Source organism: Rhinolophus sinicus, chromosome 13 (genome assembly GCF_057876585.1).
Source record: "Rhinolophus sinicus isolate RSI-liver-muscle chromosome 13, RSI-T2T, whole genome shotgun sequence".
Taxonomy (NCBI): domain Eukaryota; kingdom Metazoa; phylum Chordata; class Mammalia; order Chiroptera; family Rhinolophidae; genus Rhinolophus; species Rhinolophus sinicus.
In genome coordinates this window covers 15,910,631-15,932,516 of record NC_142513.1, presented here as the reverse complement: position 1 = coordinate 15,932,516, position 21,886 = coordinate 15,910,631, and the positions used below count along the sequence as shown (strand labels likewise).

Genomic DNA, 21,886 nt, shown 5'->3' with positions numbered 1-21,886 from the left:
CCAAACAGCACAAGAAAAACCCTCATTTTTATTTTCAGGGGTGTTTCAAAGCCTTAGCTCTTCTCGGGTTTAGCCTTTCAGACACAGTTCTTGCAAACATGGGTCATTTCCCCAGGTGTCTGGCTGTGTGCCCTTTCCTTAGTCTTTGTGTTTTTAAGACCCAAACTCATCAGAGATGACCCTGTGCAGTCACATTGCTTTCTACTTCGCCCATATCGGGATTATACAATGGAAGGAACATGGATGCTGGGTTCATGTCATAGTCATGGGGACTTGAACTCCACCTACATCTCTCACTAGAAGTGTGAGCTTCATCTCTAAAATTAGGGAAATAATACCGATTCGCTCTCATAGAGCTGAATAACGGGGCATCTCTGTGGCAGCCCCTCATGGACATGATTTTACTGAATTTCTCTTGGGCGTTTTCCCTTTGCTAAACACAGAGTTTTTTTCTGACTGACTCCTGCTATCGCATTGCTTAAAAACAGATAGACACCCATCAAATTTGGAGAGTTCTTTGAGATAGTCCAACATAAAATATAGGCTAGGTGGCATGCATCACGTCCCCTTTGGGGATCCCTGGGCATTTCAAAATATATATATAAAAATCATCCTCCTGAACAGAGCTATCTAGGATGTGTGGGGCTCTAAGCAAATTGTTTCTGTGGGGTCCTGACAAATAATCAATTTAATTTAAAAATTCATATTCAATGCATATTATAAAATTCATGGGCTCATGTGAGGCATAGTAATTTATCAATGAAGACTTAGAATAATGGGCAAAGAAAAGGTAATTATATCTTTGTTTATTGCCCCAAAATGCACATGATGATTTTTCTTAGGGTGTGGGCACCATCTCTTCCTGTTCACGTCCAGGAAACAGCTCTTTGTGTTTTTTATTGTCAAATGCACCATTTCTGCCTAATTTTTATATCTCCCACCATGAGGGAAAGAAGCAGGATTGCTGTATTTACTCCCACTGCCATGGCGTTTCAGAACATACTTGTTTGGAAACAGTACAGATCTCTGTGCCGATGCAGTTTCTTAATAGCATTTTTAATGCCAGTTACATTCATTACTCACCATGCTGCCTCATCCATCGTGCCACCTGTGAACACCGGCTTCCAGTGACTCAAAGGTTGTCACTAAGCTTCACGGAGGGAGACCAAAAATGCACGTCTTACCTAGAATGTGTAGGAAAAAGTGAGTGATGATTCATTTTCCAACTATGTCAGTTCCCACTTGAAATTGTATAACCTACACATGGAACAAGACATCGTACAGTCATATCTGCATTCCTGGAATGTGACCTCTTTCCGTGTTGACCAGATAGTGGCCTTCCACTCACTGGTACCAGCAGGGAGCACAGATGAATAGCCATGGAAAAAGGAAGAAGACGGGGCCCATTCACATAAGGAATGCCCGTCCCCTGTGCACATGGCTTAAGACCAACCCAGGGGAGCACATCACACAGCTATCAGATGCAAGAGAGAGCATCAGTGAGAAGGGGTCATTGGCCATCTCAAGGTCCTCAGAGTAGAGAGGCATGACCACCTCTGGAGGCTGTTCAGGCGATGAGGTAAGCACCCTGGGTGCTAGCAGTGAGGGTTGCACACAGGTAGGGGGAGAGTGATAAGATGTGAGGCTTGAGAGGTCAACAGAGATCAGAGGTCCGCAGAGCCAAGGAGGAAAGCACAGGGAGGATGGACAAACCAATCAGTAGGATCAAGACGTAGAAAGGCACAGAGCTTTGTAAGAAGTTACATCCAGGAAACATCAGATGGTCTCCTGTGACTGACTTCATATACAGGCTAGGACATTTGAGCTTTACTTTGCAAGCCATGAAGACTTCATGTCATATCTCAAGCAAGAGAGACACATGGCCAGATTGGGGTTTTCGGAAAATCGCTATAGTAGCAGAAGAAAAATCATCCTGAAGGAAGAGGAGACTGGAGAGTGAGAAACCAAATAGGAGGAGGTTATTTTAATTATCTAGTTGATCAGGAGAGTCAGAACTGAACTTGGGTAAGAATCCACTGGGTAGGAGAGGATAGGAGAGACTGTAGACATATTTCAGGAGCCAAACAGGCAGGATGTGATGATAGATGGAAGTGGCAATGAGGGCCAGGGAGGAGCCCAGGATGACTCCCAGGTTGCAGCCTTGGTGACTGGGTGGAGGACGCTGTCATTCCTGAAACAGGGAATAGAGGAGACAGAGCAAGTTGGGCAGGAAGGAGGGTTAATTCAGGCTGGGACTTGCGGAGTTGAAGGAGCTTCAGGATACAGAAGAGGAGGTTCCCAGCAGACAGGGACCACATCCTCAAAAGTCAGAAGTAAAGTCTGGCCTGGAGAGGGTCCTAGTTGAGTTGGATCCCATAAAGAGTACTCCCATAAAGAGATGGGAATTCAGAAGAGAATCTAGGAAACACGGAAATGTAAGTCATTACTACAGAGTGAAAATCAAGAGTTACCATGTAGGACACCCAGGAATAAAAAGTCCATCTTCCAAGTATTGGAAGCCATACCCAGTTCTATGGCTGAGTTTTCATAATCAACTATCCACGTATCCCTTTTTCCTTTTCTAGTGATGAGTAAAAGCCCAGCCCGCATCCCCACCACATTTATAAAATTCCAGTACACAATTTCTCTAGAACCTAATATCTGTGCTGTCTTGGACCATCAAACACAAACACAGCCAGTGGGTTTGCCAAAGGTTAACTTTGAGAACATGTAAAACAAGAGGATGGACTGGTCACGAGGGTGCATCCAGTCACAATTATTAGCCCTGCAGGGGGTAAGTCCAGGAGCTTGAGCTTAGACACCCGCCCCCCCACACACACCCCAGATAAATAAGGGCGAAAGGCCCTTGGATTTCCTTTGGTCTTTCCCATTTTCAGTGGGAGAAACTGAGGCCAACAAATTGGAAACATTGACTCCAGGTCAGTAGCAAAACCAGTTGACCACATCAGTGTGACTAAATTTGCTGAAGTTGATTAAATGTCTTAATCGTAAAAACATTTCCAAAGGTTCTCTGCCAGTGCCACTGGGTGCCACTGGCCTAGTTAGGAAACAAATGAGTTTGCAGTTCCTCCAGCTCATTCAGAAGCTCCTGGGATGAGACACAATCCTGGGAAGACATGGGCGGGAAGAGAAAAGGTGAAAGTTATCACCCTCCGTGGGGCTCCCTAGACTGGAGCTGCTATTTATCTATCCCTCCCTCCCTAAGGCCACCAGGTTCTGCATTTTTCCTGGGCAGGGGCTTTGGGGTCATTTAATGATCATGAGAAGGGGACTAAAGGAGGGAATCCAAACCCGTTTTGCAAAGGTGACCTTCCTTGAAACTAGCTTATGTAGATGCTCCTTACGGAAATGCCGGTCCTGGGTGGGCATTCTCACAGCTCCTTTGTTGCCATCCCTGCCTCTGGTCTGACCCCTCTTCAGACCTTCCCACACACAGCTGCCAGAGGAATCTTTCTGAAAAACCCTTTTGCCAATGTCACTCTGCTCGGGAACTCCCAGGGCTCTCTCCCACCTGGCCTCAATCTGACCTTCGGCTTTTCCAGCCATCACATCTCCCAGTTTCCCCAGAGTTCTGCCACTCTGGGTGTTTACCAGTTTCCTAAACACAGGCGATATTTTTATGCCCCAGTGCCTTTGCTCACACTTCCTGGAATTCCATTTTCCTTGTCATCCATGAAAACAACTCCTATTTATTCTTATTACTTTGAATATTTTGCATCTAGACTTTAATTCCTCAAAACTTGCTCTCTCCAGCACATAGTTCAGGATTTGTCAACATGGTGGAATGAATGTCTATGAGCCAATCAGACCACTGGCCACACAGTCAGGAGGAAGAGGAAGGCTAAGAGTGTCTGTGAATAATGCAGAGTCTCTCCAGTTACTACTTAAGGACACCTGAGTTGGGCAACTTCTACCTGACATGATTTGGATGCGAACATGGGACAGTCACTCAGTTGACAAGTATTAATACTTGTTGATCACCTATGACTTGTGCCAGATATTGAGGATATAATGATAAATAAGAGATCCTAGGTTATTGGAGTTGGAAGTCTTATGGGAGAGGGGTTACTGACAAGCAGCCAGGACTTACAATACAGTGCACTCAGTACTATGATGGAGAAGCACAGGGGATCATAGAGACAGAGAAGAGACATGTGATTTGACTCATGGGGTCAGGGAAAACTGTCCATCTTGAGACATCTCATTAGACAATAAGGGAAGGAAATGGAAAATGGAAGTGTGTCTCGGGCCGAGTGAGCTAGGGAAATGCATGTGCAAGACCCAGAGGTAAGAGAGAGCATCGCTTATGAGGGGAACACGAGAGGAGCAGGACAAGTCCAAGTGTGGATCCAGCGTGCTTCGGCCTGTTTACACACGTTCCCAAGGAAAAGAGCATAAGTTGGGGGCAGAGCCTAGGGCTGGCCTTCACCTGATGCTCTATTCTGACTTTCATGAGAATAGGCTTAGAGATTCAGCTTCACCAAAGCTGCAGAGACGAGGTGGCCATTGAAGCCCCAAGCCCAGCACCTCAGAGCCTTCCCTGCCTTCATCACACAAGGAAGAGTGAGGTGAAAGTCCCAGCCCTGAGTAGAGACCCTTCCTACCCTACGTCTGATACAGGGCAGCTGGCAAGAAGGCTGCCATCTTGGACAGGGCTGAATTCTGGGGTGAGGTGAGAGTTGGGAAGGGAGACCCACACACCTGCTCAGTTCAGTCCGGGAAGCTATTTGTCACCACGTGGCTCAAAGAAGAAGACAACTGGCTGCATTTCAGTCACATTGTGCGACATGTAGAGTGGTATTGGTCTGGGCATATGCCCAGAGCCTTCTGGAAGAAATGACTCCTCTCAACAGCCAAGAGTCATCTCCTCAGGGATGTGCAACATGGGGATGCAGAACTGAGTAGAAGGTAAGGCTGCTTTAACAATATTTTATAGTTTACAAACATTTTGATGTTCACCAAGCACTTTCTGTGCTGCAGATTTCCACCAGGCACTTTTATAGCCATCATAAAGTTGACTCATCACAACAACCTTACAGCAGAGGCCGTATATCCCCATTTTTCAGATGAGGAAACTGAGGCCCAGCAGTAAGAAGCTTACTCAAAATCCATTTCCTAAGTGACAGAAAGGAAATTTGAACGCTTGCCTCCTGCCTCCGCTCTCTCCCATCCTGGCATCAGCTCATGTAACCATCCTTAGAGCCCGGGGAAGGTTGGCAAAATTAAAAGTTTCGATTGAAGCAAGGAAGGCTTAGCTACGTGGCAGCAGGTACCGGAAACATGTGTTTGGGCCTAATAAATATGACCGGTCAGCACATTTTCGGAGGCCACTCCTCCCAATGAGCACCATCTCCCATAATCTCCTCCTGACCTTTTAATGAAAAATAAACGTCCCCTACCTCCGCCCTATTCGGCAGGCCAGATCAGGCAATTATTCAATGTTTGTGTGAGGGGGTTGGTTCGGAGACACCGGGTGGACCGTGAGCAATGATGACAGTGAGGAAACCCAGCTGGTCCTGCCGGGTCTTCCCAGGCCCCCGCTGGCCCCTCTCCCACTGCCCTTTCCACTCCCAGACCTGCTGCCTTTCTCAGAACGTCCCTGTGCTGCCCGGGTAAGGTAAACCCATGAGCACATCCCTCAGGCGTGGAATTAAGGATTTAACACGCTTCCCAACCAAACGCTAACACAAGTCCGTACCGCTGAGTGGTTAAGATCCTAGGAACTGGGGTGACACCGATCTTCACTGCACACTCACTCTGTGAGCTTGCACAAGCGCCCCTGTCTCTCTGAGCCTCCGTGTTGTCTTCTGTAAAATGGGATGGTGTTAATGAGGTGTCACAGGGTTAATGAGACAAGCCATGTAAAGAGAGGGTCCCAGGGCCAGGTACAGGAGGAGAGCTCAGAAGACCATAGTTATTCAACTGCTTTCACTTTATATTGAAGTGTGATAAACATATAGAAAAACACATATATCACAGTGCGTCGTTCACTGATTTTCACAAACTGAACACCTCTGTGGAACTAGTACCCAAATCAAGAACTAGAACATGCTCCGCATCCCAGAAGCCCTCACCCTCACCCCACCCCACACCTTTCTGGTCACTATTGCCCCCCGAGAATAACCCCTAACCCTGCTTCTAACGGCGGGAATTGGTTTTGCCTGTGTTAAACATGGCACTATTGGTTTTGTTACTGTTAGCCAGCGTGTGCCAGGAACTGGATAAGGCCTGCAGATCTATTATCTTAGTTAGTTTTCACTCAGCCCTCTGATGTACATACACTCACATTCTCCCCGTGTTATAGACAAAGAAATGGAGATGATCCTAAGGAATCTGCAAAAATGCTGGTAATTTAGCAACATCACAGCATACAAGGTCAAAATACAGAAATCAATTGCATCTCTATATACCAGCAACAAACAATTGGCAACTGAGATTTAAAACATCATTTACAAAATACTTAGGGATAAATCTTAAGACCATGAAATACTTAGGGATAAATTTAACAAAACACATACAAGAACTATACAGTCAAAATTGCAAAGCATTGCTGAGAGTAAAGAAAGACGACTTCGCTAATTGGGAAGTTACACTGGGTTCATGGACTGGAAGACTTGGGATCGTGAAAATGTAAATTTACCCCTAGCTGATCTATAGTGTCAGTGTAAACTCAATCAAAATCTCAGCAGGGTCATTTTTTTAAAGAAATTGACAAATTGATTCTAAAATTTAGAAAATGCAAAGGACCTAGAAGAGCCAAAATAATTTTGCAAAAGAACAGTGTGGAGGAGTTACCTGACCTGATTTCAACACTTACTATCAAGCTACTATGATTCAGACGGTACACTCTCGAAGTAAGGATAGACATGTAGGTCATCGAAACACAGTAGAGTCCAGATATATAGATAGGTAGATAGATAGGTAGATAGATAGACAGACAGACAGACAGACAGACAGACAGATAGACAGACAGATAGATAATAGATATAGATACAGATATATAGTTGGTTTTTGACACATATATGTAGTTGGTTTTTGACAGATATATATATAGTTGGTTTTTGACGGATATGCTCAGGTGATCCAATGAGAAAAGAATAGTCTTTTCCACAACTGGTGCTGGAATAATTGGACATGCCTATGTGAAAAGAATAAATAAATAAAAAGAGGAAGACTCTTGGCCCTTGCCTCAAACCACACATAAAATTAACTCAAAAATTGATCACACACCTAACTGCAAAAGTTCTATAAGAAACAGGGGGAAATCTTTGTAATATTGGGATAGGCGAATATTTCTTACATGAGACCTAAAGAAAATGACCGTTTTTTAAAAATGATAAATTGGATTTCATCAAAGTTAAAAACGTCTGCTCTTTAAAAGACAGTACTAAGACAAAACACACACACACACACACACACACACACACGGTACATACTGGGAAAAAATATTCATATAGACATGTCTAAAAAAGGACTTGTATCCAGAATATTTAATGAACTTTTACAACTTGATAATAAGGAATCAGCACAAATTTTTCAACCAGGCAAAACACTTCACAAGAGAAGATGCACAAATGGCCCATGTGCACCGGAAAAAAATCAATAGTCATCAGGAAATACAAGTTAGACGCAAAATGAGATAACATGGCATGCCAATGAGAAAGTCTAAAATTCAAAAGTCTGACAATACCAAGTGTTGGCGAGGAAGTGGAGCAGCTGGAACTCTCACATACTGCTGGTGAGAACGTCAGTCACTTTGGAAGACAGTCTGGCAGTTTCTTAGAAAGTTACATATACACTTACCATATAATGCAGCAATGTCACTTATAGGTATTGCCCAAGAGAAAGGAAATTGGATGTCTATACAATCTACCTCCCTCCCCTTTCCCTCATTGTTCACTGTTTTCTTGGCTGTTGTCAGCTGCAGTTGCATCAGGCTGATGACAAGGGGGTCATGGGTGGTAAGTGCTGGGCCCCAGCTGGGCAGCATGAGGGGCCTGCTCAGTGGATTCCCATGTGTGAGGGTGGTACACACAGTTGCTGGACCCTCAGTGTGGGCCCTAATGGTGAGGTTTCTGGCCCAGTGGATTAGAGATCTGGAAAACCTTCACTTAAATTGTCCTCAAATCAGCCCCAGATATGCCCTCTCTGTGTCTGCCGTCAACAGGATCTCCCCTGAGCTCTGCTAGGACTCTAAGTGGTGCTGGCTCCATAACAGGAGTCACCATACCATCCTACAAACATCACTGAATGGCTGCCATGGCTTTCCTCGCTCTCTTCTCCAGAAGAATATGAATATGTGCAATGTGTAGTGTGTGTTGTGGGGAGGGGGACGGGGGTGGAGAACAGAAGATGAGGTAAAGAACCATATAAAGCACAGATTGTGAAGGCCCACATTGGAGAGCTGAAGTGCTAGGGCAATGAGGAGCTGTAGAACGACACTGAGCAGATGACATCAGAACATGCTTTAGTGTAAAATGTACCAGCAACCAGAGTGAGGCTTGACCAGGGTGAGATGGGGGAGAGATGATGAGGTGGGCCTGGGACATCAGCAGAGATGATGGAGGGGACAAGATAGATTCCCATGCCAGAAGTTTGTCTTTTTCTTTTTTTTTTTTTTTTTTTGGTGTGGCTATCCATCAACTTTTTAATAGACTTTTGCAATTTGGGGAAAATATGATATAATGAGTTCCTATCTCCAAGGTAGAATTCAGAACTCAAATAATTTCCAAACTGCCATGCCACTGTGCCACGAGCACAAGACCAGCTTTCATCAATTAGACGTTCCAGTTGGGAAGCAGTCCATGGGAGGACTGGCTCTGCTTGGAGCTCGCCTGCAGGTTTGCTGATGTGGGAAACAACAACGGCATTCAACGTTCAGGGCAGCGTGGTTGCCAAGTCCAATTGCCAACCCAAAAGTAACACCGGTGCTGGTACCAGCAGTGGTTGGCACTAAAGCCAGGTTTCTGGTGTCTGGTATGCCATGGCAGCTTCAGCGATGGCAATGGCAGTTTCACCACTAATCCAGATGTGCAATGTGGTCTGGGAGGTTCTGAGAAGCTTGGCCTCCAGCCAGTGTCTCCATCATGCCATTTGTTCTGGGAGCTACTCAGTATATTTTCTTCCTAGGTATGCATTCTGTCATTTGCAACTGAGAGGCAGGGATGATGCAATTCTTAGACATTTATGGGTAATATGAAGGGGATTTAGTGACCTAGTGGCCCAACAGCTAGTATAGTGACTGACAGCAGATATTCAGTAAATATGTGAAATTCTTACTCATAGGGAGGGAGGGAGGGAGGGAGGGAGGGGGGGAGGGAGGGAGGGAGGGAGGGAGGGAGGGAGGGAGGGAGGGGGGAGGGAGGGGGGAGGGGGGAGGGAGGGAGGGAGGGAGGGAGGGAGGGAGGGAGGGAGGGAGGGAGGGAGGGAGGAAGAATGGGATAAACAGTGAATGTATAATAAATACTACGAGAGCAAAGAGTGTAGGATGACCCACAGGTTTCTGACTTGGACAGGCTTGTGAGTGGTAGGGCCATCACTGAGACATGAAAGAAGATAGAACAATTTTATGGAGAAGATGGTGAGTCAAGTTTGGGAGTGCCGAGTGTGAGTTTTCTCTGGTACATCCAAGTACAGATTTTCAGCAGAGAGTTGGATATTTAGATCCAGAGTTCAAGAAGAAGCTGATGGCAGCAGATGACAACTTGACAGGGACCCAGACAGTGTGGGAAGTGAGCACAGGAAGTGGAAGAAATCCCTAGTAAGGGAGGAAACGACAAAGGATGGAATTCTGAAAAGTCCCAGCATTTATAGATGCCTTGAGGAGAAGCTGTTCACAAAACAGACAGAGGAAAAGTGCCAGAAGTTCAAAGACGAGCTGAGCCTGTGGACTGAGATGAAAAGATGCCAAGAAGTAAGGTCGTGTGCCCAACTTTCCACAGGGGTGGCTATTACAATTGCCCAGCAAGAGATTCTGAGACTTTGAGTGAGGGTGAAGGGAGGAAACTTCAAAAAGAGTAGCCAGTTTGCACTACAGGAAACTGAGGCCCAGAGCTGTTACTTTCCTGACATCACATGCCTAGTGACCGGATCTAATCCTTGGCTAGCTAGCTGCCTTTAGGATCTGATGGTGATCATGGTGAACGATGATGACCACGATGATGGCAATGACAGTAATAATAACAATAATTGCTGCTATATTTACAAGCCACCTGTTATGTGCCAAAACCAGTGTTTCGTGCATTGTCTCACTTAATCTTCATGACAATCCAAGGAGGTAGGGATTATCATAAACTCCTCTTTGACCATGGGGATAAAAGGGCTCAAATTACCACCATGAGCCGTGCAAGTCCTTCCACTGGGGCTTGGGGCTGGAAGTGGGCATGCAGGACGGATGGGCACAGGCTGCCCAGCATGGCAGAGCCTGCGTCCTCAGAGCGGGAAGCAGCCCCGGGGAACAGGCAGTCCAGCCCTGGCAAGAAAGACATTCTGCCCAGGCAAATTGCAGGAGCGTCTGGGTCACTGCTGTCTCCTCTGTGTGAGCTTGTAGCAGCTTGTGCAGACCTCTGGGATGACACGAGCAAGGACCAGCCCTCCTGTCCCAAGTGCTGGAGAGGAAGTGCCCTGTGTGTTATGGGGCTCAGCTCTCCAGGCCTGGCCAGACCCAAGACCTTGAAATGGGCTGGGCCCATTTCCTATGAGGCCGTAGGTTGGGGTGGCAGCTAGAAAAGGACCCCCAAATGGCAGACCCTGGAGGAGATTTCAACACCACTATGGGGCTCTGTCCTCAAGCTTTCCTTAGTCATTCTTCCAGAACAAGGACCTGCTGGGCAGTATATTGCCTTTCCTTTCAGTCACATTTGAAACAACGTTTCAGTAATATTCTCAGCAAAGGTATTTGACTTGGTAAGGATCCCCAGTGCCTAGTGAGATGCCTGCCTGTTACATAGTAAAAACAAACATTTACTGAGCACTTACTATGTGATAGGCAAGGGGCCAGGAACCTTACATGCATTACCTCCTTTACTGTTCACTACAACCCTATGGAACTGGTTCTGTTTTTGTCTCCATTTTACAGATGAGGAAACTGAGGCTCAGAAAGTGGTGTGTGTATGTGTGTGTGTGTGTGTGTGTGTGTGTGTGTGTGTGTGTGTGTGTAGAAAGGCAGCCTGATTTGATGGAAACATGTGAGAATCTTGGGTTTGTAGCTTAATTCTGCTGTATGAGGGCTGTGTGACCTTGATGAAGGAACTTCATAACTCTGAGCCTCAGTTTCTCATCATTTTACCCAAATATCCAGTTAGGGAAGAGAACGGCAAAACATGATTCTGAAATAAATATGAATGTAATTCAAATACAAAGAAAGCATGCGTGAGTGTATGTAGAGACGTGTGTGCCCATGTGTGTCTGAGAATGTGGCGGTTCCCCAGGCGAGTTTGTGACTGTGTATACACAGGCATTTGCACGTAAGCACACCGAGTCAGAACTCCTGTGTGTTCTCTCTGTCCCTGGTTCTACCCTGTGGATCCCGGCAAGGTATCCAGGGCTGGCTCATTATACCCATCTGCCTGCTGTACTTACAAACTTTTCTTCCTGCAAAGGTGACTGCTGCCTCCCAGCTGTTGAAGTCTAGACTATAGCATGAGTGGAAGCTAAAGGCTGCTCCCAGACCAAAGCCACTATCCACAGGCATGCTCAGCCCCACAACACCCTGCCTACTTGCCTCCTCTTGGGCCAAACCTGCCCCTTGGGAGATTTCCCTTACACTGGGTAAGGAGCCAGATATGGCCCCGAGGAAAAGGGAGCCTCAGACAATGCAGAGCGGATGGGGGAAAGCGTACCTGTTCCAGGTCTCATTTTACTCGCTCAGTATCCTAAGTAAATGCACTCTCCCCAAAGGCAGGGTCCTGGGCTTGTCCACATAGAGTGGATACTTCATAAATATATGTTACGGGATATATACAACAACCCTCGAAGGTCACTTTTATAGGTCCCATTTTACAGATAAGAGAACTAAGTTTCCGAAAGCTTAAGTAACGTCCCCAGGGTCGCACGGCGTGTACACAGCAAAGGCAACATTCCCACCCCGTTCCATCCTACACCAAAGCCTGTGTTTATTCCACTGTTCTCACGAAGGTATCCATCTGTGGGCACCCGGTGAGGTCAAAGACGAGACAGCTGGGGCTTGCCAACCTGCCCTGACATGAAGCTTTCGCCGGGAAGGCTGAGCAAGAGGGTGCTGTCTCAGCCTGAGACTGTGGCCAGGGAGGGCGCCGACTCGGAGACAAGGTTAAGGGGACCTCTGAGAGGCACGGTCCTCCCTGTGCACTCCGTCTTCTCTTCTGACAGCATGCCGCATTGCTCAGGGTTGGCAGGGACCGGAAGACTATTCCAGGTGGGGAGGTCAGCACACACAAGGTGTGGCCAGAAGCGGGGCGGGGCGGGGCGGGGGAGGGCTGGAGATGAAGGTCTACTGAACAGCAGGTCAAAAGACTACAGAAGAGGCAGAGACTGGATCCTGAAAGTTCTAGGGAAGCCATGTGTTTGTTTCCCAAGCTGGGTGGCTTGAAACAACAGAAATGTATTCCCTCACCGTTCTAGAGGCTAGGAATCCAAATCAGTTTCACTGGGCTGATATCAAGGGGTTCCGCAGGGCTCGGCTCCCTCGGGGGGCTCTAGGGCAGAATCTGTTCCTTTGTTCCTTGCCTCTTCTGGCTTCTGGGGCCTGCGGGCATCCGTTGATTTCAGCCGCGTCACTGATTTCTGCCTCCGTGGTCGCACTGCTTCTCCTCTCCATCTGTGTGTGTGGTACAATTGTCCTCTCCCTCCTTATAAGGATACATGTGATGGTGTGGAGAGCCCCTCAGGAGCATCCAGGATAATTTCCCCATCTCAAGATCCTCAACGTCATCACAGCTACAAAGACCCTTTTTCAAAAACAAACAAATGTGTGTGTGTGTGTGTGTGTGTGTGTGTGTGTGTGTGTGTGTGTGTGTGTGTATATATATATATATATATATATATATATATATATATATATATATATATATAAACATTTATAGGTGTTAGGGATTAACACCAGATATCAGCGGTGTTTTTTAGCCTACAACACCTTCTAAATAAGTTCATGTTTTATCGTGAGGGCAGTGGGTGCCACGGGAAGGTTTCAGGAGAAAAGCACGATGAGGTTTCTTTTCTAAAACAAACGTGGACTTCTCCCCTATATCCTGTGGGAAGTCAACTCCTTGCACAAGGTTTCTGAAAAGTCCCAGGGACGAACAATCTTTGGTCACTCCTGGCTCCCTGTTCCACTGGATGCACCTGCTCACTTACACGTGACCCCTACACTCCTACTCAAATGCAGAATTCGATCTTTCTTCTTTGATCTTCACCCTCCACACACACAAAATTTCACTCATTCAAAACGTTGGTGTGTGCCGATGACTTTACTGAAATCTTGCAGTGTCAGAGAGAGTTTATATCATACAAAACAAACAATTTTAAATTAAGTGTTTATATGTCCTTGTTCTTATATGTCCTTGAGCCACTCTGGACACCAGGCTTCTCTCACTGGCTGCCTTCTTCTCGGACTTTCATCTCCTGCCATGTTCCAGGCCCTTGTTCTTTCCACTATCTCGTCCCACTTTCCTTTACCCTGCTCCACGCCCCCCAAATTCCTGTAACTTCTAAGGCTGAGCAGTTAAGATATGTCTTACCCTCTCCAAGTGAACTTTTATTTTTCTAAGCAAGGGTAACTCCCTCCCCAAAAAGATCTCTAAAATCAGCAGTTAAAATAAGAATTTTCTTATGCCATTGCATGTGTGTGTGTAAACATATTATAGGTTAAGTATATTTGAAGGGACACTACACAGGCAAATGCACACACACACACACACACACAAACACACACACACACACCCCACAAAGGTCACAGCTCAGTTCTAACTTGAAAGAAGCATGTTCTAATGTCATCACTAGAAGCAACCAACCTGTCTGGTTTGAGCAGGTAATTAGCACTCCCCAGGATGGCCAGGCCCAGTGCTCCATCGTGGATCCCAGCAGACTTCTTCACAGCAAGAGGCTCAAATTTGGTATAATTACCTATGCCTTGCCCATCAGTTGCCCTGGTGTGATGTCAGTCCCTTTGCATTGTTTATTTTAATTAAAACAGAAATTGCAGGTCTTAGGTTCTTATAATTACAGCCTATGAGCTAAATAGACTGAGGCCCCTAATTAACCTGAAACATGTCTACTTGGATGGAGGAGTAAGTTTGGACTTGACTCGGGTAAGGCATTACGTCGGCAGAGAGAACTTGGGAAGAGCTAGGAGAGACTGGGAGAGGGCAGCCCGCCTCCAAAACAACAGCCACACTGTGGTCTGTACCCACTAGGCCACATAGTAGGTTCAGTTTCATTTCCAAACATACCTATTAGCAAAGGACACATTCAACCAAAGTGCATTGGTAGCACCTGATAATCGATTAATAGAATATACCATATCAATAGAATAAAAAACAAAATCCACATGATCACCTCCATAGGTACAGAAAACACGTGACAAAATCCAACACCTTTTCATGATTTTTTTTTTAAAAAAAAAGCCTCAACAAACTAGGAATAAAAGGGAACTTCCTCAATCTGACAAGAGGCATCTATGAAAAACCCGTATCTAACATCATGTTTAATGATGATAAACCGGACGCTTTCCCCTAAGGTCAAGAACAGGACAAGGATATCCACTCTTGCCACTTCTATCAACATTGTCCTAGAGGTTCTCGCCAGGGCAATTAGGGAAGAAAAAGAAATAAAGACATTCAGACTGGAAAGGGAGAAGTAAAACTATCTCTATGCTTAGATGCTATGATCTTATACGTACAAAATCCTAAGGAATACACTTAAAAAACAACCATTAGAACTAATAAACAAGAGCAGACAGGTTGCAAGAAACAAGTTCCATACACAAAAATCAATTGTCTTTCCATGCACTTGCAATGAACAATCCAAAACAAAATGAAGAAAACAATTCAATTTACAATAGAATCGAAGAGTAAAATACTTAGGAATAAATTTAACAAAATGATGTGCAAAAGTTAGATTCTGAAGAACCATGTGATTTCACTGATATGTGGTATATAAACCAAAAACAACAGAAGAACAAGACAAACAGATGAGAAACAGAAACTCATAGACACAGACAATAGTTTAGTGGTTACCAGAGGGTAAGGGGGGTGGAGGGTGGGAGATGAGGGTAAGGGGGATCAAATATATGGTGATGGAAGGAGAACTAACTCTGGGTGATGACCGCACAATGGGATTTATAGATGATGTAATACAGAATTGTATACCTGAAATCTATGTAATTTTACTAACAATTGTCACCCCAATAAATTTAATTAAAAAAAAAAAAGTTAGATTCTGAAAACGACAAGATATTGTTGAAGGAAGACTTATATAACTGGAAAAACATTCCATGTTAAAAGATCGGAAGACTTAATATTGTTAAGATGGCAAATATTCCCCAAATTGATCTACAGATTCAAAGCAACTTCTGTCAGAATCCCAGCTGCCTTCTTTGTAGAAATTGACAAAACTGATTTAAAATATATATGTAATTGCAAGTTTCTCAGAATAATCAAAAATCTTTGAAAAGAACAAAGTTGAGGGAGTCACATATCCTGACTTGTTTTCACCATAAATTTTGCCTTTTTTAGAACTATACACAAATGGAATCATACAGTACAAGGATGTCCATTAATTAACCTGAAATGTTTTTTCTGCATCTATTGAGATTAATGTGGACTTTTTTTTTATTCTATTGATATAATGTATTCCGTTAATCGATTGTCAGGTGTTATCAATACACTTCAGTTGAATGTGTCCTATAATAGGTATCTTTGGGAATGAAACTGAACTCACTATGTGACCTAGGGGGTACAGGCCACCATGTGGCTGTTATTTTTGTGTGTTTTTTTGAAAGGAGGGCTGCCCTATCCCAGTACCCATGTACTTGTATATGGCTCTTTCACACAATAAAATATTTGGAGATTCATCCGCGTGGTTGCAAATATCAGTAATTTGTTCCTTTTTATTACTGAGTAGTATTCCATGGTATGAATACACCATAATTTGTTTATCCATTGGCCTATTGACAGACATCTGGCCTGTTTCCAGTTTGGGGCTTTTAGTAATGATGTCCTGCCAGGGACATTTTGAACAAAGCTTTTTGTGGACATATATTTTCAGATTTTGTGGAAAGTTACCTGGGAGTGAAATTGCTCAGTCACAGGGTAGGAATATGTTTAGATTTCTGGGAAAAAAAAAAAAAAAAAGTCCGTTTCCCAAACTCCCACTAATAATGTATGAGAGTTCCAGTTACTCCACACTCTTAATGACATTTGGGATTGCCAGTCTTTTCAATTTTAGACCTTCTAAAAGGTGTCTTAGGGGCATCATATTGTGGTTTTAATTTGAATTTCCCTGATGACTACCGATACTGAGCACTTTACTTATGTTCATTGACTACGTGTGTATATTCTTTTGTGAAATGCCTGGCCAATTATTTTGCCCATTTTTATAGTGCGTTTTTTTTTTTTATCCTTTTTATTTTTGAACTGTAGGAGTTCTTTATATATCCTGGATACCAGTCCTTTGCAGGTATCTGTTTTACTAATTTTCTCTCAGCTTGTGGATTGCCTTCACAGTGTCTATAAGAAATTTTCAAACTTTAATGAAAACAAATAACATAGCTTTTCTTTCATGAGTCCTAAGAAAATTTTGCGTATCTCTAAGTCATGACGATATTCTCCCATGTTTTCCACTGAAAGCTTTATTGTTCTGTGTATGGTATGACGTAGGAGTTGAAGTCTTTTTTTTTCCTGTATGAATAACCAGCTATTCTATCGTCATTAGTTGAAAGACTTCCTTTTCTGCACTGAGTTGCTTTGATGCCTCGGTCAAACATTAGTTGACCAGTTGAGTCTGTTTCTGAGCTTTGGTTTCTGTTCCATTGGTCAATGTGTCGATCTTTAGGCCACTAGCACACTCTTCATAGTTTTAAAATGAGACTTGAAGTCAGATAGCCTAAGTCCTCCAATTTCACTCTTCTTTATCAAGATTGCTTTTGATACTCTATCTGTTTTGCATTTCTATATAAACGTTAGAGTCAGAAAAAGACCTTCTGGAATTTCCATCATGACTGTGTTAAATCTATTGGTCAATTTTGGAAGAATGGACATATTAACAACATTGAATTATCCTATTCACAAATACCTGTTCATTTTAGTCTCCTTTTGTTTCTCTCAACAGTGTTGTGTAGTTTTCAGTGTATTAATAGAAGTCTTACACCAATTCTGTTTAATTTAATCCTCAGTCATTCATTTTGTTTTTGATGCTCTGCAAAGAGATTTTTTAATTTTACCAAATATTTGTTGCTAGTAACAATAATAAAATTGATTTTTGTATATTAACCTTGAATCCTATGAGCTTGCTATAATAAATTCCCTTATTGGGTTCAGTAGTTCTTTGGTAAATTTCTTAGGATTCTCCACATAATCATGACACTTGAAAATAGACACAGTATCACCGTTTCCTTTCCTGTCTGTATGCATTTCATTTGGTTTTTTTATTTCTGTTTTTTTACTTTTTGCAATGAATGGCAAGAGAAGGACTTCTTTGCCTTATTCCCAGTCTTAGTGAGAAAGTGTTCAATATTTCACCAATACAATTTTTGCTACAGCTTTTTAATAAGTAGCCTTTAGCAGATTGAGAAATATCCCTTTTAAATCAACATTGCTGAGTGTTTATCATAAGTAGATGTTCATTTTTGTCAAGTGCCTTTTCTCCTTGATTTTTTTTTCCTTCCTAATTCTGTAAATGGGGTGGATTACACTGTTAGATTTTCATATGTTAAACCAACTTTGCATTTCTGGGCAAACCCTACTTGGTCATGATATGTTATTCTTTGTATATGTTGCTGGATTTGATTTGCTAATTTTTTGTTAAGGATTTTTGACCCTGTGTTCAAGCAGAATTTTAGTCTCTCTCTCTCTCTCTCTCTCTCTCTCTCTCTCTCTCTCTTCCTTCCTACTTCCCTCCCTCTCCCTCTCTCTCTCTTTTTGGAATGTCTGTCAGATTTTGGTATTATGATTTCATAAATGAGTATCATAAAATAAACTGTAAAGTGTTTCTTCCTCTATTTTCTGAGTTTATATAACATTAGTGCTATTCCTTCCTTAAACATTGAAAGACTTCACCAATGAAATTATGTAAGTCTGGAATTTTCTTTGAGGGAAGATTTTTCATTTTTTTTAACCCTACATTTACATAGATAATTTGGTATTTGTTTATTTGTGTGCTTGGGGAAAGGGTTTACTTTAAAATGTTATTCTTTTATTTTTTTAGGCTTCTGTATAATAGAGCTCTGCTCTCCTGAGGTAGGCTCTCCAGCTTCCACTGCCTTATTCTCTAACATTCAAACCCAACAGAAGACATGAAAATCTTGTCGTCATCCTGCCTTGTCCGTGGTTTCAGTTACCCATGGCCAACCACTGTCCAAAAGTACTAAATGTAAAATTCTAGAAATAAACAATTTATAAGTTATAAATTACACACCGTTCTGAGTAGCATGATGGAATCTCACGCCATCCTGTGCCGTCCTGCCTAGGACATGACTCATCCCTTTGTCCAGGTATCACGGAGCTTGTGCTGAAGTAACCCTTATTTTACTTAATAATGGCCCAAAGCCATTCACATCATTTTATTACAGTCTATCGTTATAATCATTCTATTTTACTGTTAGCTAATCTCTTACTGTGTCTAATTTATAAATTAAACTTTATCATAGGTATGTAAATATAGGAAAAAATATAGTACATATAGAGTTTCATACTATCTATAGTTTCAGGCATCCACTGGGGGTCCTGAAACGTATCCACCATGGATAAGGAAAAACTATCGTAGTCTCCAACAGGCCCTGCTAAGCAGTCTCTCTTTATTTCTATCCTTATCTACATATCTTTCCCTGTGGTGTCTATTCCTCTCAGGATCAGAGTATTATAGCCCCAACTTTCTACCCTGTCATTTTATAGAAAACATAATCTCCAAAAAGTATATTGAGGATGGCAAGACTTGGCTGACTTCAGAAGCAATACTCACAGACTTGAGGGATAGCCAGGCAATGTTTTAATTACTGCAGATGCTATGCCTCTAAGCCAATGCAAAGAGGGGGATAAGGGAAGAGTGTCTCCACTTTTATGATGGTGGGGCCTTACTGCTTCTATGCCTTCATTAAAGAGGTTAATTGGAAATCCAAAGAGGCTGTGCCAGGGGCAGCTATAGCTAGCCAGATGCCATTTTAAACTGGAAGTTATCCAGCTGAATTCTTTGAAAACCGACAATGCCTTGCTCTGCAGATGCACTGCTGACTGACACTGAGGAAGTGACTGGCATGTAGCACCTAGTCAGCTCACAGTGGTTCATTTTCTCCTTCCTTCTGCTGACATTCTACCCCAGTAATTGCCTAAGTATGAGGTCAGACAATTAAGTTTGCGAACTCATCCTAGAAAGTGCTACATACCTCATGGCTGAATATCACTATGGTCACCTTTGAAGTACTCCCCTTGGGAAGTTATGCACAGACACCAGCACCTAGTCCACCTTTCAAAGAAATTTTCGAACTCTTTTTCTGGAACGGCCATCAGAGCTGTCATCATATTACCCTTGATATCCTGAATGTCATCAAGATGTCGTCCTTTCAATATTTCCTTAATCTTCAGGTAAAGAAAGACGTCATTGGGGGCCAGGTCAGGTGAGTAGGGAGTATGTTCCAATATATTTATTTGTTTACTGGCTAAAAACTCCTTCACAGACAGTGCTATGTGAGCTGATACATTGTCGTGATGCAAGAGCCATGAATCAATTGTTGGTGAAAAGTTCAGGTCGTCTAACTTTTTCATGCAGGCTTTTCAGCACTTCTAAATAGTAAACTTGGTTAACTGTTTGTCCAGTTGGTACAAATTCATAATAAATAATCCCTCTGATATCAAACAAGGCTAACAACATCATTGCAACAAGTTCGCAAACTTAATTGTCAGACCTCATATAATTCACCTCCCCGATTGTCTTTCTGGGGAAAATGATCAACATGTCCGTAATTCAAACCAGATGACCATGTCCTTGACTACGTTCAGAAATGAGGAATCCCCTTCAAAAATCTGAAAGGGTAGACAACGAAGATCTGAGTGTTCCAAAGCCTTCCTTAACTCGTTGCCTTAACACACTCCTGGTGACTCCATAGTTTGTACAGAGCCTGGGAATACCAGGCTATCTGAACCCCCCCAGTTCCCTCTGGTTCATGTGCCCCAACTATTGTCAAATTAAAATTTGAAGGTCAGGTGTCTATGCAGGAAGGAGAAACATTGTCCTATAAATGTTACAAATAATATACATGTATCTGTGCACATGTCTGCTGACAAACTGGTTAAAAGGGTAATTTTAAAGATCAAAAATGAGGACTGAGAAGGCCTTATCCTGAGGATATCCATGATAGCTAACAATTTTAGCACTCCCATTCAATTAATTCAACACATATCCTTTGAGCGAATGACTTCTACGTCCCCGGTTTTATTCCAAGTCCCCAGTTATTTGTCAAAGCCACAAAAACATGAGCTCCTCAACTAGAGGGTAAGCTCCAAGAGAACTGTGCTTTGCCTCTCTTGATCACCCTGGTCTCACCAGGACACAGAACAAAGCCTGGTACTTAGAAGATGCTCAGTTAACGTGGGCTGACTTCTTTGAATGAATGAATTGAATTGACTGGTTGAATTGAACCCCCAAAATAGAAGTTACCTGCAGCCACTTTTGAAGAATCACATCTGCTTCAATGGTACAGGTACACTGAACCAAGAAAATAAATATCAACTTGCCTGAAAGATATATTTTCAATCAAAGCTGTCAAGAACTCAGAGAAGTCTATCTGCTATTGGAATATGTAGCACTGAAAAATGGAATTCTGAAAGAGGAGAACTATTTGGTTTAGTCCATTCTTGGCACAAAATCCTGACTGAATTAACGAGGCTAATAGAGGTATTTGAATAACTAATATAGGTATTTAAATACTGTTGACTCTCTTACCTCCTTTCCTGCCTCCTCTAGGTGAGTTTACTTTTGGTTTATTTCTGCTTGTGAAACCACACCAACAGAAGAAACTAGCGTAAGCTCTTTGAGAGTAAGTTCACTATTGCATCCCCAAAGCACTTGGGGAAAAAATGGAATGAATCAATGATATGAGCAGTACACAAGATACAGGCTCAATGGTTCTCATTAACCCACAACTTGAGGCATTCTCCACAAGGTCTCAGTTCTTGACCTTGGAGTAAAAACTTTCCGAAGCCCCACGTCAGATTTTCTCTCTGTCTTGTGGTCAACAGCGTCAAAGCTGTACAGTTTCTACGACAGTATTGGGGTTATCACTCTATGAGGTATGTAAATGTCTAACCACTATGTTGTTTTGTATACCTGAAACTAATAAAAAAAATTAAATTACCAAGAAATAAATTAAATACATTACCGTTTTAAAGAACTATACAGTTTCTTGCTCTTCACTACATGCATCTCCATTCACCTGTTGGTCAAGATTCACCTTGTTCACCACGTCATGTTCATCTATTTCTTCTCTCTCATCAACTCTATTTCTTCCAACTAAATACGACCATTAAAAAAAAAAAAAAAAACAAGCTGTGCTTGTCCTATACGCTTCTCCCTCTTGGTCATAGCTGAGTGGAACAGAAGTCAACACCTGACTCAAGCTAGGCCAGTTCTGTCCATCTCCCAGGAACGAAAAATGCCAGTACATTCCAGGCTTACTGTC

The 21,886-nt window shown here is 43.0% G+C and overlaps 1 long non-coding RNA gene across 1 annotated transcript in view; it reads right to left on the bottom strand.

The window, feature by feature from the left end:
• Positions 1 to 21,886, bottom strand: part of LOC109456678 (uncharacterized) — a 116,720-nt gene that overhangs the window by 62,329 nt on the left and 32,505 nt on the right. Inside the window, exon 4 of the long non-coding RNA XR_012491314.2 lies at positions 1,084 to 1,184. This is a non-coding gene — a long non-coding RNA (uncharacterized LOC109456678). The remainder of the gene's footprint in view (positions 1 to 1,083; positions 1,185 to 21,886) is intronic.